The 18238-nt window shown below is 46.3% G+C and overlaps 1 protein-coding gene across 2 annotated transcripts in view; it reads left to right on the top strand.

The window, feature by feature from the left end:
* Positions 1-1025: 1025 nt before the first annotated feature.
* LOC140688317 (uncharacterized) overlaps positions 1026-18238 on the top strand; it is a 141632-nt gene continuing 124419 nt past the window's right edge. For both annotated transcript variants that reach the window (XR_012062959.1, XM_072946941.1), the window contains exon 1: positions 1026-1253. The gene's annotated coding sequence lies outside the window, so the exon portion shown is untranslated. The remainder of the gene's footprint in view (positions 1254-18238) is intronic.

Genomic DNA, 18238 nt, shown 5'->3' on the forward strand with positions numbered 1-18238 from the left:
TACCTCCCGCTCCCTGCCAGCCCAACATTTGGGACAGTGGAGCTAAGGCAGAGATCGTGCCTGCCTGTTTCCCAGCGTGTAAAAGGGGAATATGTACTCTTCCCAAGGTAGTTCTGAGAAACAACACCTGCGGGTGCTTGGTTCCCTGAGCAACAGTAAACCTAGCTCCTTGTGGGGGCAACGGGTATGATACCCGTAGGGTTTCTGCAGAGACCTTAGCTGGAGGGCTGGGCCAGGGACGTAAAATATGAGCTGTGGGCAATGACGGGTAAGAGAAGGGTGTATAGGCAGGACTGCTGCCTCCTTCGGGGTGCCACAAGAGGTAAAACGCTTTCTCCCCATCTCTGTTACTCCCCTCCCAATTCCAGATAACTGCCTTCCCTCTGCTCCTCCTGTCCATGTGTCTCCCTCCACTTTTCCCCGCCTCCCCTCCTCCTCCCCTATTCTCCCTCCCTCGGTTCCCCTTCTCTCTCAGGACCCAGAGCGGATCGCTGGCCCTCCTGCGCATGCGCAGTTGCTGCCAGCTGGACCGCGGGTTGGAAGCTCCAGCTCCGAGCCGGGGATCGGCCCCAATGGCTTCTCAGCTCTGTCGCCCTGTAGGCCTTTGGCTACTGCCTGGGACCGGGGCCTCTGACTGTGGAAGTGCAAGGTGAGGGGATATCGGGAAAGGGGTGAGGCGGCTGCGGGAGGGCGGTCGGCGTGTCACAGCCCCCCAGGGCGCCAGTCAGCGTGTGTTCAGCTGGATTGCTCGGGCCAGACCCCTCTGCCCGCGCCACCTGCCCCGGCGCCCCGGCCACAGCTGTCCAGGGCCAGGTGTGCCCCTGCGCCTCTTGGCCCAGCCGGGCTCCCCTCAGTCCGCGGCTGGCGTCCGCTTCCCCTCTCCCGCCCGCGAGTCCTCCCCTCCCGGGCTTCCTCTCCTAGGCCGCCGACCCGTCCCCACCACTGGGCGGGCTGTGTCCCGGGCGGGCGGGGTCTGCACACCCGGACGGGGCGGGCGGCTTGGGCTGGGGCTGGGGCTGGCCTCCGAGCGGGGCTGCAGCCCGCGTCCCCCACCCCGCTCTCCCTGCCCCGCGACCCCGGGGCTGCCTTCCTCTCCCTTTCCCGATCCCTGAGGTCCAGATTAGCGGCGTGGGCGCTGCTCCCCAGGCTGAGAGCCCGCAGCTGTAACTCCCAGCTTCTCCTGGTGGAGTCGGGAAAAGGGAGCGGCAGTGCTGAGGGAGCTTCTGTCTCCTTGATCAGGATTTCTGCCCCAGGTAAGTACCTTGAACACTTTCAGGTGTTATGATGGCGGTGCTTGTTGATGTCACATGTTTTTATACTGAGAGGGATTACAGTGGTGAAAGCAGGGCTTGGTTCAGTTAAAAATGAGCTGAAGGCATGAGGCTGTCTCATCCTCCATCATTCACTCTCCCAGGGTGAAACGTGAGACCGTCGATCTTAAAAAGATACTTATAGTCCCTAACTAGTCCAGCCCAGCTATTGTGTGTTAACAGGAACAGCACAACCTGAGGCGTTGGAGACCCAGGGACATTGCACTCCTAAAGAGCTCCTGGCAAAATCTGGTTTGTTTTGTTTTTTTTGTTTGTTTGTTTTACTTAAATTGTGGGACAGACTAGTAGTATAGAGGGAAAAATAATTGGCAAGAAGGATTTTTTCATATAACAGCTTTATTGTGATATTGTTCACACACCATGAAGTCCACCCACTTGAATGTTACAATTCAGCAGCTTTTAGCATATTCACATTTGTGCAACCATTATTATTCCAGAACGTTTTCATCACATCAGAAAGACCAGTTGAAATGCATGACCTATCCACCCCTTCCCAGTGGTGGTTCTAAAGAAGTTTCTTGGCTGTTCCTGACCATAAATTAACTTGTTACATTCCATGAAATATCTGGGAGGAATTCTAATCAGAATTGCAATGAATCTGTCTATCAAAGCAGGAAGAATTAATGTCTTTATGGCATAAACTTCTTCTACACATGAATATATCTGGGACCCTATCTTTTCATCTGTCCAGAGCCAGGCCTATGGGAAATCCTCATTAATTCTTGGGTTTGTGAATGATGAGATTCAATACATCATTAGATGCAACTGTAGCCTTTCACTGAAGAGAAAAGTAACCTCGTAGAAGCCAAGTGATTCTCTGATGGTTAGAATGAGTGACCGCCAGTGCTGGAGTATTCGAGTGGACTTGGTGCTTGCAGAGTTCTCCACCACCTACAGCTAAGGGGATTACCGTGTTCTTTTACTTTTTTTTTTTTTATGGCGTTGCTTTTATTTTTACTTATTATATAAAATTATTTTTTATTGAAGTCTTGTAAATTTACCATGTTAGCTTCAGATGTACAGCAGAGATTCAGTTATAAGCTTATGCATATGTATATAAATGTTTTTCAGATTGTTTTTAGTACAACTCATTACAAGAAATTGAAAATAGTACCCTGTGCTATATAGTAGGTCCTTGTCATTTATTTTATATTTATTAATGTGTATCTGTTAATCCTCCCTTTCCTGCCTGCTAACAACAGTTTGCTTTCTATGTCCATGAGTCTATTTCTAGCAGCACCGTTTTTGCTAGCAATATATGCTGGTTGGCTCTTTTCTGTTTCAGTAGTTCCATCTTATGTGTGGGCGTTTTTCTTCTGGTGGGCCTGTGTGTGGTTTGCACACGTGATAATAGAGATCTGTATTTGGGAGAACTCCAGGCCTCGTGTAGTCCCTCGTATGGAGTGCCCACTGAACTGATGCTTGAACTTGGAAAAAAACAGTAAATGTTGGAATTTCCACTATGGTTGAGACTTCCAGGTTTCTATAACCTCTTTAGCCCACCTAAATTTTGGCTTCACCCAATACTGGATAATTTGGTGGAACTTCATGGTATGGTGGTGTAGAGACAGGGCCTTGTATGCTTCTTCTCTTTCCTTTTTCTAACAATCATTTTCCTGGGCCTTCCAGGTACTCCCCCAGAAGGGCCCAGGGCTGGCTTGGTGTTGCACTGAGGCAATATTTGTTAATAAGTCCCTTTCCTCATCTCTTCTGAGCCTCCATTTCCTTCTCTGCACAATGAGGGCTTAGACTAGATAAGTGCTTTTCAGTTTCTTTTAAAGCCATGTTTCCTTTGAGAAACAGAAAATTCAAATCTCTCCTCCCATCACAACCCTTTAGATTTTGACACGTCCTCCAAGGAGTCACATAGCTCTTTGTGGTAAATTGACGTGATTGTGATTCCACGTGGCACAGAAAAGACTCTTCAGAGATTTATTGCAGGGAGAGGGCAGGAAAGGGGCAGTATGTCACACTTTCTTGTGTGAGCACTGGAGCAAAGGCTTGGGTTTAAATACAGTGTCTGATGTGGCATCTCTCTAATCTTGCACAATGTGATAAACCTCTATCCCTAGCTTCTTAATGTGTCAAGTTGGGGTGGTAATGTTTTAAGGCTTTTGTGAAACATTATACACATAAGCCATTTGTGTCTCGGTAGATACAAGACCTGCTAGAGAGTCGGAATTTCTTTAAAAATACATATATATTGTCCACATCACTCTGTCTGTGTGTATTTTGAAGTTCCTGGAGGGTGAGGGTTGAGTGTAATGTCCATCGTGGGACAGGTGGCCCATGGGTCTGTGTGCCTCAGATTGCCCCCTCCTCCCCAGTCCTCTTCCTCTCAGTCCAGGATGAAGTTCCCTAGTAGATTTACACACAGGTCTTGTGGAAATGGCTTTTCATTTTATTGTTTCACCAAGGAGGTTTGCCATCATGATCTCTGTGGTCAGGTTTTGGTGACCTGAAGGCTATGCAATTGGGGATTTCTATTTTATAAAAAGAAAAAAAATTACAAATACAAAATTAGACCTAGGTTGGTGGCAGAGGCTTTTGAAAGTGGGGACCATTAGCTTTTTTAGCTTCAGGTGCAGTGGCCTCTGGCCACGAGGACACATCCTCATGCTCTGAATTTGGAGGGACCAGTGGGTTCAGTGGGAATATTTACTGAGTGCATCTCATGGGCTGCGCATTCTCTTATTTGTACTGTGTGTTCCTTATTTGAGATGGTGAGCTGATTTAAACTCAATAGCCTCTTTAAAATAATAGACTTTTTATTTTTAGATGTAATGTAGATTCCCATGTAGTTGTAAGAGATAATATGGAGAGGGCCTATGGACTCTTTGCCCAATTTTCTTTAATAGTTCCATCTTGCAAAGTTGGGGTACTATTCATTCGTGACTCACTAACCCTTTTAGGTTTGTGTTATTGCCCTCATTTCTATTTATGAATAAACTGGTGTTGAGAGAAGCACACAGGTCTGCCCAGGTCACCCACGTGGTTAGTGAAGATTTGGGTGGAACGTGGGCTTGGCATTTCCAAGCAGTACCATTATGATGGTCTGTGGCAGGGAGCAGCATTCACTTTGCTTGTTTATTCATTCATTCAACAAACATTTATTGAATAAACTCTGTGGGTCAGATGCTTTCATAGGGTTATCTGATTCTTCAGCAGTATGGAGAATCAGGTAATGTTTTCTTTTTCTTTTTTTTTTAATATGAGAAAAATATCTCTGAGAGGTTATAATCTCCCCAAAGGAAAAATAGCTCATAAGTGAGGGATAGTACATTTGTACAGTTCCTTCTTCTTATGCAGGTGGTACCCTAGGCATTTTACATTTGCAAACTTCCATAATCCAGATATATTCTTGTAAGGCAAGAAGTTTTTTTTTAATTGAAGTATAGTCAAGTTTACAATGTTGTGTCAATTGCAAGGTGGTTTTTTTTGAATTTTGAATGGAGAAAATATTTTTTGAGGGGGTTAATTAAGTTTATTTATTTGTTTCATTTTTCTAAAATGAGGTACTGAGGATTGAGCCTAGGTCCTTGAACATGCTAAGCACGTGCTCTACCACTGAACTGTACCCTCCTCCCCAAAGCAAGTTTTCTTACCCATTATTCTGCACCTTAGGAGTTCAAATAAATTGGCGTTGAAATCCAGATATTTTGATCCTACTATGGTTCTTTGCATTATATCCTGCTGAGGGGTGGGGAAGCAGTTCCTTTATTCATTCATTTATTCAGCAGTTTTGAGCACCGACTTTGCATCAGGGCCTGCCTAGGTGCTTGGAAACAGAAAACAAGAAATGATCCTTTTCTGCAGGGGATGGAAGCCTAGACCAAAAGCTGGGTAATGTGATCTGAGCTTCAGTAGCCATGTGCAGATGCTGAGGACAAAATTATCCCCGATTTGCTTGGACTTCCCTTGCCTTCTGGCTGGTGCACACCAGGTCGCCGCATCCCAGTGAGGCCCGCAGCCCACAGCACAGTATGTACATCGATTTACCCTCCCTTCTCGGCAGGGCCTGCAACATGAACGCCCCTGACTACGTGCAGTGCGCTGAGAACCACCAGACTCTCCCGATTGTGTTCCAACCCGTGGGGATCATCTTAGAGAATTTCTTTTGCATCTATAATGGAATCTCCTTGGTGAGCCAGATCAGACCGTGCGGCTCCCAGTGGGCACTCTGTATCTACTATAGGTATCTCTATGCGCCCGAGAATGGATGGAGTGACTTCCAGACCCACCGCAATGTCATGGGCCTTGTCACCATTACTGACTGCCTCTTGGCCAAGACCTTCTAGAAGCTCCACGCACAGAGGAGCTGTATGGCACCACGCTCTACGACTCTCAGCTCTTTGTCTTTGTGCTGTATGGGGAGGTGGCCGAGCAGCCGCACACCGACGTGGCCTTCAATCTACGAGGACTGCGGGTGGTGGAGAAGAGGATCGACGACTTCACTGAGTCACTCTTCATCTTGCCCAAGTCCAAGTGGCTGGATGGGGACCCCGAAAATTCTGGGGAGAAGACCCCCCTCCTCTACATCCTATTTGAGAAGGAGGACTTCGTGGGACTGGACACAGACAGCAGGCAAGTCAACCTGAAGGCCGGGCCACCCTGGCTGTGTGACAGATTGCTTCCCTACATCCAGAATGGGATCATCAAGGAGGAGGGCTTTCTTGTAGCCAAGGCGGGAAGGAGGTGTAGCCCGCCGGTTTTCAGACGTTTAAAACTAAATCCGCCTTTGTTTCAGAGAGATCCTTTTAGGGTTAGTGTGGACACTTACTCCCCCTTTTCAGCCAGGACACTTGGGGGGACCCCTGGAGTTGCTGTCCAATAGAGTAGCCACAGCTACTGATGTTAGTAGTGCTGGGGAGGAGGCCGGTCTGAGCTGAGATGTGCTGTAAGTCAAATGCACATCAGACGCTGAAACTTGTCTAGTAAAAAGAATATAAACTATCTTGTTACTTTCTATATTGATTACACGTCAAAATGATAGTATTTTACATACAGTAGAATAAGTAAGGTCTGTTCTTAAAATCAGTTACTTGGTTTTTTTTTTGTTACATTTTAAACGTGGCAACTGGGAAACGTTATTTACATGACTCTCATTTCATTCCTGTTGGACAGCCTGTCCTGGGACAGTTTCATCCCTTTGCTTATAAATGAGACTCTGAATCCCGAGACGCAGAACGAGGTGCTGGTTGAGCTCAGGGTGGAGCCGATGTCTCCTGCCTCCCAGGCCCAGCACCAGCACGGCTCAGGCCCTCTCCCCTGCCTGACAGCCACCATGCCAAGTTAGGACATCAGAAACACTGCCAGGGGCTTCCGAATTAGCTCCTTACGCAGGGAAAGGCGTGTCACGGTGTATGGGACACAGCAGGGAAAAATTCGTCCTCACTTTGTCCCTGTGATTAGGTCAAAGGCCCCACTCTGCCTTGGAAGTGCAGACGATCACTTCTGGGCTGCCTAACCCCTCACCCTCTACTATGTTTCCCTGTGTATCTTTCAAGCTGTCCCTCGGGCAGAAGAGGGTGAGACGTCTTTGCCGAGAGGTGGTCCCCCTTTACTGGGGAGAGTGAGGTGAGCTGTGTCCCCCCGGCCTACGGCCTCGGGCCTTGAGTCTGGAGAGCGCTCATGGCGGTCCCACAGGTGACGGTCGGAGGACATGGCACGTGCTGCCGGGCCCGCTGTGCAGGAGGGGCTCTGTGATTCTCTGTGATTCTAAGGTCAGATTCTACTTTCTTGTTGTTGGTAAGATGGAGGAGAAGATGCCAGAGAATTGATAAAAAGAAAATCCACACCAGTCCTGTGAATGACAGACACAGGGGATCCGTGTCCCACCTGCGTGTGGTGCCTGGCAGGCTCTGGAATAATTTTCACTTCCTCCCCGGACATTCCTCTATGGCTTAAGGAAGGGGAGAGGCATGTCGTGGCCATGATCTGTACTTGTCCTCACAGGGCCCTGTGATCTACATGCCCACACTACACTTCTGCTCCTTGGAGATGAGGTGTCAGGTTTAGGAAACTGGGCACTGCTGAGGGCATAGCTGCCAGAACCGTGCTACACCAAGGCTGGCTCCGTTCACCTCACCTGTCACCTCCTGTTGAGTCCTAAGGCGTCATTCAAGGTAGGTGCATCGGTGCAATGAAAGCAGGGACCTCCTTCACCCCCTGGACAGACTGGTGGGTGATCAGTGGAAGCCTGGAGCCCTGCCCCAGCCCCACGCCAGTGCCTCCTATTTTGTCATAGGAGGCACTGGTGACATTTTTGCTCAGCAACTGCTTGGCTCTGATTCTGCAGAGCCAACAGAGAATGCCAGCTTGTTTTTGCCTTTTGAAGTCTGCCCTTGGGATTTGGCGGAGTAGCTGGATGTGTGCTTAGCCCATAGTGGTTGACACTGTCACCATTGTTTACCCAGAACCTCGTGTACCAGGCATGGCTGCCGGCATCAAAATACAGCAGCGCATTAAACCTCCCTCCTGGTGGGTCTGTCTGTTCTGGTACCATAAGGGCTCAGCCAGCATCTGAACGTCAGTGAGATAACGTGGCCAGTGAGCTCGGGTCAAGCACGTTCTCCTCCAGTGACTTTTACTCCATTGTTGCTTTTACTATTACACAGTCATTAATTTTTTAAACAATGCTTTGGTTCAGGAGCAGAACCTAATTCTCCCCTGTTCCTCTTGGTGGGAGTGAGTAAAGTTGTCCAGCTTGAAATGCGACCACATTTTGTAGCTCAAAAGCTGTCTACACGCATCTAGGTGAAGTTTTGGTTTGGGGCGCTGACCACGTTGGGGTCCCCCGGCAGCATCGCTCCCCTCAGGCCCCTGCCTTCCCTGGATCAGGAGGTGAGGGTGGGTCTCACCGTCCCTGCGTCCCTGTCCTCATCACACTGACGTAATTTCTTGTAAATGCTGTCAAAGTCATTTTTGTTCTCGTGTGTTTCTAATTTTGGCTGTTCCTCTATTCCTTTTTCTATTTTCCTTTTTCCCTTATACCACCCCGTGAGCATGTTGTTGGGTCTGAAAATGTGGGCTGTGCACACCCTGCATTGGAATAGCCAGATCGCCCTCTGTGCCGTCTCCATCGCTATAAAAAGCAAAAACTTAACAGTTGCCATGATTCGTATATTATCCTAGTCATCTTATTTTCTACTTTTTTGGAATTTTTGCTATGTTAGCACATCACCCACTGGAGTTTGATATCTGTTAAAGTCCTTGCTTTGAGGAACCTGTTAGTTCGTCCTTATATTTGGTAACAAATGCTCTCTTACTAATTTTGTTTATTTGTTTTGAAGAAGTGAGATGCGAATTGATTTAGGCGGCTGCTGAGGGATTTTTTTCATGGAGAATTTAAACTTGGAAAGTCAAATTCTGCAGCACCTTGCTTGATTCTGGCTTTTACACAAACGTGCTCGGCACATGGTTCCTGGCTGTCGCTGTGTGGCGTGCGTGACGGCGCTTCCTGGCCGGCGGTCACTGGTGAGGAAGTGGCCGGCTCGGGGGTGAGCAGCTGCAGGGGACGCTGTTGGAGGAAGCAGTCACCGGTTTTTTGTTTTTTGGTTTTTTTTTGGCATTCACCTTCCCAGTGCCATTTACTTTAATTTGCATTCATAGAGGGGCAGGAGCGGGCCTAAAACCATGCCACTCTTTTGTTCCCTTTATGAGGCTGGTTTTTCTAAGTATCAGGAAAACATTGCCTTGTCCTAAGTAACTGGTTCACTTGGATCTGGTGGACACAGGGACCGCTAAAGGGGACCGTAGCTTCCTCTCTGCTTCAGCCAGTGGGCATTCAGAGCCAGGTCTGTGGTTTGCCTCAGCAGCCGTGCAGGCCTCCCTGCACCGGCCTTTACTTTTACCCCTTTTTGGCAGTAAATAGCTGACTCTGTGTCTGTTGCAGCTGATGTCCACCACTGACGGCCGTGTGGTTATTTTGCGGTAGTGAGTCTCCAACACCCCTGTCAGCCGTGAAGGGACCTTGCATTCTCACCCCGACCCTGGTTCATCTCACCCAGGGAAAGGGCTTGGCCACCACCGTCATGCTGGACATGAGGCCTTGTTTCTCCTTTCATGCTCTGGTCCAAATGTGGACATTTCATCCTTCACTGACTTGGTCTCGCTTGAGACAGTCCAGACTTTCTGAAAGAGTCCATCACATTCTGGGGGGGAACAGAACAGAAGTAAGAGTCGCAAGTAGGAGTCTAGGCTGTCTTGGTTGCAAATGCAGGCTGGGATCTGTGATGGCCGGTCTCTGCCCTGGAAACTGGCCTTTCCCGTGGCTCCCGAGAGAAAAGGGGTCGGAGCGAGAACAGACTTGCCTGGGTTCCTACCATCCTCATCTGCTCACTGACAGGAGTGTCAGCTAACTAGGAGCTCCCCCAGACCTCGGGCCCTTCAAACCTCAGATCACGGGAGATCCTCGAGTCCCATCTTCTGGTCCTTCTTTGTGAGAATCCAGTGCCTTCTGAGGTGACTGGCAGCAGGAGATGCCTCCCCCTCCAGGGAACTCCCTTCGGAGGACTGTGACTCAGTGCACCTTGCTGTGAGCTTGTGGGTTTCCATCGTGCTCCCTGCAGAACCAGACTTGAGACTGGCTTAGCGACAGAAATAACAAGACTGATTCCAGGGCAGGGCCAGGTGGAGGGAACAGTGGAAATTGAATGTGACCTCAAACACCTAGGTGGGTGCTGGGGCTGTTACTAAAATGGGGAGCCTGGGAGGTACCTGCCAGGAATCGAAGTCTAGAGTAAATGGTGGACATAAGGCCTTTTTTTTTGACATATGGCATTTTTAAGATGCCATTTGTCATCCAAGTTAGGACTTCCAAGAGGCACTCGTGTCTATGAGCCTGGGGCTCAGGTGAAGGAGCCGGACTAGAGATACACATTGGGATTCGTCATTCTTAGCTGGTGTTCACAGCCGTGCAAGTGGATCAGCTCATCTCAAGAGGTGCAGACTGTGTCTGAGGGGGGGCAGGGCTGTGCCTGGTTTGGAGGAAAGCCCGGACCATGCAGCTTTGGTGTGTCAGTCAGCGGCGTTTGTGATTTTCAGAGCAATGGCATTTATCCTTAAGGTTCTGGGGGGTGGGCAGGGCCACACAGGAAGAAATCTGAAGAGAGGGTTTTGGCCACGTGTGCGCGTCTTGGGACGATCCAGAGGCTGCAGGGTCCAGAAGGGGAAACTCCTCAGAAGCTGGAGTCGGAGTGGGGAGTTGGGAGAATGTAGTCACACTCTCCTGTGATGAAGGGAGGGAGGCCTAGGGAGTCCGCACCCTAGTGGACTCTCTTTCCCACGAACAAAAGGCAATCAGACAGAAGATTTGAGGTAAGAAGGGATGGGCGTTGGGAGAGGAGCCAACCTGGAGAACGGTGGTTGAACAATTCTTGAATAGTCTCCCTGAAACATAGAGTTAAAAAAACCCAGACTCTTAAGAATATTGATAGTGACTGGGGAGGAGGCAGTTGTTTTTCTGACCTCCTAAGGGTAAGGTATGTATCCGGGGATATACAGAAGAATCGGGCAGTCTGTTCCTGGGGCTTCACCCTTACCAGGGGGAACAGTGCAAGTTTAAAGGGGGAGAAGGGCAGCGGAGGGAAACTAGCCAGGTCCCGTGTCACGTACCAGTCGGCCGCCCTACTTGCGTGTTGCATTCACATCCATGCCTCCCAAGTGGGCGGTGGCAGCCCCGTTTTGAAGATTGGGAAGCCTCCTCAGAGGTTTAAGGAATTGGTTCATTTAGCAGCTAGTAAATGCTGTAGCAGGATTCCAGCAGGGCCTTGTCAGACTTCAAGGGCATGTTCTCTCTACTAATTCCGGTTGTACCTGAAATGGTGAAGTGAGTCAGTTTCGGAGCCTTTCAGAGAAAGTACGCTTTAAGTGCCTCAGGACTGTTGCACAAAGCTCAGTGTTCTTTCATGGTTCGGAACCACCGCAGTGCTTTTTGCCCCACAGATGTAAGGTCTTACTCCTTTGACGATGGCGTGGTTGTAAATGACATACAGGTGCAAAACCACACTTAGCAGCTTCTGAAGGGAAACTCTCCTGTTCTCCCTTGATCGGCTTTCTTCCACGGGATGTAACTGTGCTGCAGCTAAGGCCTGAGCTTTCCGTATGGAGTGAGGGTTTGATATCCAAATTTAGCATAAAACAGTCAGATGGAGAAAATCGAAGATGACAATATATTTTGGGGTTTCATTAGACAAGACATACTATCTGTTAATGGCTCATAAAGCTAATGAAATTGAGTACAGAACATTGCATTTCTTACTTTCTACTGAGAGCTGTCTTCCAACATAAGGTTCTCTGCTTTGGAACTTCAGCTCAGCCACTAGGGCGCCTGTCATTGTGTTGGTGTGATTGCATTTACACAGTGCATGTAATCTGGGCTTCCTTAGCCCCAAACACTCCAGTGCAGAATCATAGGCTGTAGCCATCACTTAGTTATACAAATACTTCTAAAACTAAATGATACCAAAAAAAAATAAATAAATAAAAATAAAGAGAGAGAGGGAGATTGCCTTTATCAAAGTTCCTTTGGATTTTAACTGCAAAGTGTTGTTGAGCAGCTCTGGTTTCCTTTGGATATGAATATATACATTTCTTTGCATGTAACTTGGATTTCAGGCTTGAACACCAAGCTCTTGTTTTCCATGAGCCACAAAAATCATAGCCAAATGACACACGTATGAAACAGTTTATTCTTTTTATCTGAGACAGAATCCTTGAATTTGGGACTTGAGCTGCGACTTTCCTGTTTGCTCTTCCCACCCCTCTTGTCACCTCACTCCATTTTCCCACGTGGCCTCCAAGAGGTCATGGTCTCATAGGAGCAGGTGGACAAATACCAGTTGGTCGCCAAGCAGTGCTGCTGTAGATGGAGCCCAGCCAAGAGCTAAAGGACATCATCAGGGAGGACTTCCTGGAAGAAATTGGCTCTACATTCAGTTCTGGGGACAGAGTAAGAGTCAGCCAGGGGAAGGAATCAAGAGGGTGACTCAGGTGGCAGGAGCAGCCCGGGTAGAGGCCTGGAGGCTTGTGGGGTGGGGACTCGGGGAGACTGCCCTGTGTGGTCCAGGGTGGTGGGTGACCCTGCTTTGAAGGACACTGGAGAGGGCCTAGGGGTGGAGGGCTTTGGAGGAGCTTGGTTTTTACTAGAACTGACACAGAAGAGGCAGTGAAGGGTGTCAGCAGGAAGTGACCCTTAGGAGAGCAGCTCTGCCTGTCCTTTTGAGTCCCACCCCTTCATTCTTTTATTCACAACACACGCAATTCTGAGTGTCTAGGGGAGAGGGGGTGGACCCACAGTAGTAAGCAAAATGTACTTGCTTCTTGAGAGCTTAGCAGTGTCAGAAGTTGACTTAGATTAAAATGTTTTATTAACACAGCAGGGCACCTAATCCAAAGTGCGGAGGTTGGAGGGAAGGAAGACTTCCTTGACAAACAGTTAAAATGAGCCTGGAGGCTAGTGGGAAGTAGCAGCAGGTCACGGGGCCCCTGAGGTCACTGGGGACCTGGTACTGAGGTGAGGATGGACAAGCAGGGTCGGGGGTGGGGCTAGAACTCTACCAGGGAGCCTCTGATGGGTTTGAAGTGGGGGAGATGTAATCAAATTTGTGCTTTGGGAAGGCTGCCTTGGCTGTGTGTGTGTGTGTGTGTGTGTGTGTTTGTGTGTGTGTGTGTAGCGGGGAAGAGGGGGAGGGTGTCACCAACTGGGAGGGTCATTAGAAGACCATTCACAGGCTCGGAGGCCACCAGTGGGAGAGGGGCGTCGGGACTGCTTGGGGACCGCAGGGGCAGAGTGGATGCCGGGTTTCCTTGTGTGGAGGGCTTGTTAGCGGGGTCGCTCTAGCGACACCTTGTGGCTGGAAGTAAACAGATGGAGGCCGCCAGGTGGACTTACCTCTTCTCTCCTTCCCTGCCTTGTGTGATGATCTTAGCTCTGCCAACATATGGAACAGAAGAGCTAAGTTCCAGAGTAGCCCAGGACTTTGCTGGGCTCGTTCAAGTGAGAGCAGATAGGATTTAGGCTTGTGTTGAGATCTGTAAGTTAACTTAGCTAGAAACGTCCTGTCTTTTGGATTTTCATAGGGGTAGTAATTCTTGATAAAGATTGCTTTCTTGGTGAGAGGAAATTTAATACAACTGATGTCTTTCTCAAAAAATATCTTATCTTTTAAGAAATTTAATATTCAAAATAATAGGAATATTTTAAAATGATAAACTAAGGCTTTCGTGTAGTTTCTTTGGTTTCTGAGTTGATGTGTAGGTAGACCCTTTGCATTACATAATAGCACATCTTTGACAGTATTTAAAGAGCTGTTAGTGAGCGCCCCCAATTTGAAAGCATCATTAAAGCTTGCTCTGAAATAGTGAAGTCATATAGGTCTTGTTTGCAGAAGCCAGATATTTGGTTTACAATCTGCAGCATAGCTCCCTTTATAAAATAATAATAGATTCAAAATTAACAAAGTGGAAAATAATTGATTTTTTTAAAAAATGAAACATAAACTTTCTTGTGCTATTGTTGCAACTGGAAATTTTGAAAAGAAAAATCCTATTGTAATATCATCTAAGTGAAATACATATATGTCTGTCACATTTGAATAGTAACTGCACAGTGGTTTTTGAAGTCAGGATCATTCCAGCTCAGATACTGGCAGTGATGGTTGCTGGTTTTCAATGGAAGAGCCTAAATTTGCTTTCTTAGCTTTATTCTTTTCTTTTCTTATATTTTCTTTTCTTTTCTTTTCTTCTCTTTTCTTTTCTTTTCTCTCTCTCTCTTTTTTTTTTTTTTTTTGGGTAGTGCGAGGGTTGAGTAGTGCTGTGCCAGCATGATTTGGGGGCAATTTGTGGGCAGATGTCGTGCAGCAGCAGTGAGATATTTCCATGCATTTTACTTTCCGGACATCACCAGGGAACATGTGTGGTTTGTGCCTGCAGGATGGGATGCTGCAGGACTCCCTGGTCCATCAATGTTATGTCTTGGAGCTGCTCCGGTCAGTGAATGATTTTCTGTGGCTTGGAGCTAATGTGGTCTGATGCAGATGATCAGATGTGTAACTAAAGTACTGTTACTTGAAATAAGAGAAAAGCTAGCAAAAATGTCTCTAAAATACAGGATGAGGGAGGAGAATTGGCTGAGCTGCTTGCAGTGGGGAATATTCTCAGGTGACTCCCTCACTGTGTCTCCTGTCACTATCCCCCACAGCCCTGCATGGCAGTCCTACTGAAGCAACCATGCACTTTCTCAGAAACGCGCTGAATTTCCTTGTGCCTCTGATTGTTCACTTTTTTTTTTGAAAGCACATCTTGCCCTTTGCTTAAATGCCATCCCTGCTAGCCACCACTTACACTCATTCTTCTGGACCTCGTCCATATATAGCTGCTGAATGAAAGAACAAAATGTAGTATCTCCATTTAGTGGAATATTATTCAGACATAAGAGTGAATAAAAAAGAAAAAATAAATAAAGGGGAATATGAAAAAAGCCATCTGCTCTGGGTAGTCCACCCTGACTGCTCAACCCGGCCTTTTCCCTTTGAAACCCCACCCCTTATACCCCACTCTACTATTTTTGATAGTATTTACCACCTTCTAATAAAGTTTAACATTTTCAAAAAAAAGGAGACATGCTGATACCACTTCAACATGGGAAAGCCTTGATAACAGCACGTTAACTGAAAGGAACCAGACACAAACGGCCACATATTGTTGATTTCAGTGATCTTAGAAATGCCCAGAATTGGCTCATGCAGTGGCAGAGAGCAGATGATGGTTGCAAGGGGCTGGGTGGAGGGGGGTTGTGGAGTGACTGCTAGTGACAGGGGTGTTCTACTGGGGTGATGAAGTGTTCTGGAAATAGATGGTGGTGAGGGCTGCACAACCGTGAGTGTGCAGAAGACTGCTGAGCGCTGTCTCTGGGAGTGCTTGTTGTTGGGGCGGCTTTATTTTGTTCTCATCCTGTAATGTGAAGGGTCATCTTGTGCTGAGACCATTCAACTCCTGTGAGTGGTAAGGCTAAGAGACTTTGCAGAGTCATGTTTCTTTTTTCCCCCTTGCTGAGTGTAGGCAAAAATGGTTTAAGCCTGAGAAAGTGCTCCATATGCAGAAATGTCTTTCAGTTTTGGCTGGTGTAAAAATCTTGTGAGCTTTTTAATCATTTAGGACAGTCTGTAGGGGGAAACAGCCTGTGAAGCCTGGGTGAGACTTGGAAGAGCCGCGCTACCCTCCCAGACACGGGTGGGGATTTCACCCCCATTCAGGCAGTGAAGGGCCAAGACCCGTGAGAGGAGTTGACAGTCATGAATATTTATGTGTATCCGCTACTTCATCTTGGATATTAATTTCTAGCTGAGTCATTTTGTGGCGGCAGCCTCATCCTACATCAGGAATTTATAGTATCTGCTCTTTGAGGTGAAGAGCTGACAGACTTGATTATTTAACAGTCTATCTTGTATTGATATCTCAGATTCCTTTGTCAACCGCAAAACAGCAGAAATACAGACGTCCTTTAATGCCGATGTGACCTGGAGCAGGTTTAGTTTCTGTACCTCAGTGACCTTATCTGCGTGTGGGGAAGATGATAACAGTGCTTCCCTCAGAGGGGCTGGTGAGAGGAGACTGAGAAGCACAAATGGAAGACTTACACGAGATGCTCATGAATGACAAAATTTAGTGCTCTCAGCCTGGTGAGGCCTCAGGGGCAGAGATGTCAGAACAGAGCAGTCCTAGCCGGAGTTCGATCCGCATTGGCAGGTTTTATGATCACTATCACCACTGTGGGTTATCAGGTAGTTTTAAGACTTGGTAATATGAATTCATGAATAATGTTAAAGACTAGACAACTCAGATCCGGTTTACATAGTTCTCAAGATTTCCTGTGAGAAATGGATATTTTTTCCCCATCTTAAATCTGAGTGGATTCTCTAAAAAAATTCTGTAGTCCTCCATCTTTTTCCTTTAATTCTCCTTTTTTTTAAATAAAAGTTTTTAAATGGAGTTACTGGGGACTGAACTGAGGGCCTCATGCGTGCTGAGCACATACTCTCTCAACTGAGGTATACTCTCCCCCATAATTTTTTTAAACTTTACTTTCTTAGTATTCAGAGGTTAGAGGCCTCTAATTCTTTTTTTGGAGACTTGTCCATAAACCGGTAAATCTAAAATTAATGGACAAAATTTGGTTTATTAAAAAAATCATTAGAACTTTTATCAATCCATTCAAAAGGAAATGCTTATTGAGTTAAAATGTTTCTCCTTTATGGTGATTTCTAATTTTTGGTCTAGCTTAACTTATTAAAAGTAATCCTCATCATCATAATGACTAAGCTTGCTGTGAGTGGACACCTACCAAAGGCTAAACTGTTTTTCTCATGTTTTACTTCAAAGCAGGTGTTTGACGGTAGGTATCAATGTCTCCTTTTTGCAGCTGAGGGATTGAGAGGTGGGCAGCTTGTCCCAAATCAAACGCAGCTGGCGGTGCCTAGCTCGGTGCTGGAACCCAGGCTGCACAGGATGCATTCTCAATTTCTCCTCTGATCAGCCTCCCGTTGAGTGGTTTCCCGAACTCCTGTGAGTCCATAAATGACCGATTTTGGCGATCTCAGCCTGATGAGGCCTTCAAAGGAGAGACACCAGTGAGAATGTGAGACAGAGTGGCATAAATTAAAATTGTACATTTTCATAAGTGTTGCATTCTCAGGTAATGACTTAAATAGTTTATGTTTTCTTTATATTAGTGCTATGTAAGCACTAAAAACAAAACATTAAAAATGATTATAGTGCAAAATAGGAGTGGGCTTTGAAAGTCCAATCATTGCTAATGATGTTGCTTGTTTTTCTCTAGTGGTGCTTATTGACAGAATAATTTACAATGACTGAATTTGTTTTATGTATGTAGTCTTAGTATGGAGGAAAAGTTTGTCAGTGCATATTGAAAGTAAAATCTTTACTCTTTTCTTTCCTGATGATAAATATGTACGTTGTTTCCATGGCTTAAGTATATTTCCTCATTTGTGAAATTTGAGTGATGCCGTTTACCATGTCTGACTGTGAGAAGTAGACGCCTTGTATACAAAGCATCCAAGAGCTGCTTAGTAAAAATGTGCTGTCACAATGACAGATAGTTTAGAAGGATCAACTGTGAATACTAAAGAGGGTGGCTTGTTTCTGATGCATATTCAATATGGATATATATGAATATGGCTTAAAGTAACAAGGATTCAGGGTTTTGTGTGTGTGTGTGTGCGTGCAGTATGAAGTTTTAATGAAATCTGTATCATTCTATTGAGACAGGGACTAGTTAAATTGACTTAAGCAGACGACCTTGAAGATTATTTACACAGAATGTGTATTGTTACAACTCAGTGTTCATGCTGCCGTGTAACTATACACTCAGACATTTAAATTCGTAGGACTCTGACCAGAAGCATTAAGTTTAGAAAAATCCACATTGATCATTTTCAGGGAATAAGCTTCTCTCTTTTGTGATTAAAGAAAATTTTGATTTATTTTTCTGCACTCTTAATAGGTTTTAAAATATCAAAACATTGATTTGACATGTCAGCTTTTTTAATAGAAAAAAGCTCATGCTGTTTTAATATGTAAATAAATGTTTTTGTATTTCAATACACTTCTATGATTTCCTGGCTCTTTGAGAAGTATTTTGCAAGATACTTAGATTACCTCCTGTTGGAAAAATACAGACATGACTTTTATGAATATAGGCCTAGTACAGGTCTGTTGGTTTTTGCTACAGTGCAAGACATGAGGACTAGGAGAGCAGTATGTGCTACATAAGCTTTTAGTTATCTGATTCTTGTTTCTGATCCACAGGCAATTTTTGTGTTGCACCTTTCCAGGCAACCAGGAAGGCCTTTTAAGCCATAGGTGGCGCTGTTACACCTTCTTACAGT

Source organism: Vicugna pacos, chromosome 22, assembly GCF_048564905.1.
Source record: "Vicugna pacos chromosome 22, VicPac4, whole genome shotgun sequence".
Lineage (NCBI taxonomy): Eukaryota > Metazoa > Chordata > Mammalia > Artiodactyla > Camelidae > Vicugna > Vicugna pacos.